The sequence below is a fragment of the Orycteropus afer genome, unplaced genomic scaffold (genome assembly GCF_000298275.1).
Source record: "Orycteropus afer afer isolate SDZICR_OR568_19922 unplaced genomic scaffold, OryAfe1.0 scaffold00351, whole genome shotgun sequence".
NCBI lineage: Eukaryota > Metazoa > Chordata > Mammalia > Tubulidentata > Orycteropodidae > Orycteropus > Orycteropus afer.
Genome location: NW_006921938.1, coordinates 3,601,069 through 3,601,776, shown reverse-complemented (window position 1 = coordinate 3,601,776; position 708 = coordinate 3,601,069).

The following is a 708-nucleotide window of genomic DNA, read 5'->3' as shown; positions in this document are numbered from 1 at the left end:
ATCTTTTTTTCTGATTGATCTGTTTCCAAAAAGTATTCAATTATTTGTTTTCAATCCTATTAATTCTGTCTTCCATTGATTCAATTGTACTCCTTTACCCTTTCAATGTGTTATCTACTTCTGAATATTTGGTATCAATTTTCTTGATATCCCTCTGTAGATTTTGTATCATTTGTAATATTTTGTTTATTTTGTCATTTTGTTCTTCTATTTTTTTCTGAAATTCTTCTAGGATTTTGTCTGTGTTTTCCTTAATTTTGACAGTGTTTTCTTTTATCTGTCTCTCAATCCATTGAATGTACCTAAATATAATTCTTTTAAATTCCTTATCAGGGAATTCCAATGCTGATTCTTCCTCAGGGATGTGTTCTGGGTTTGTATACAGATCCATTGTTTCTATGGCTTTATTTTGTTTCTTTGTGTGGGCTGTGATGGTCTGTTTTCTCTGAGACATGGTGATGTTGTTGTATTTGGATTTCTGTTAACTTTTTTGTGAAGAGCAGTTAAGGTGGGTCAGGCTCTTCTTGGTAGTTGTTTACTGTTGGCCAGTTGGTGAAGGAAGTGTTGGCTCTCACTCAGTAAGTGGAGCTGCAAGAAGTGTAGGTGTAGTTGATTCATATGTGCCCTGTTGCTGTTTCCCACTCAGTTAGTCTAAAACAATCCAAAAACCACCAAAAGAGTAAAAGCAAATGGACAAAAAACACACCA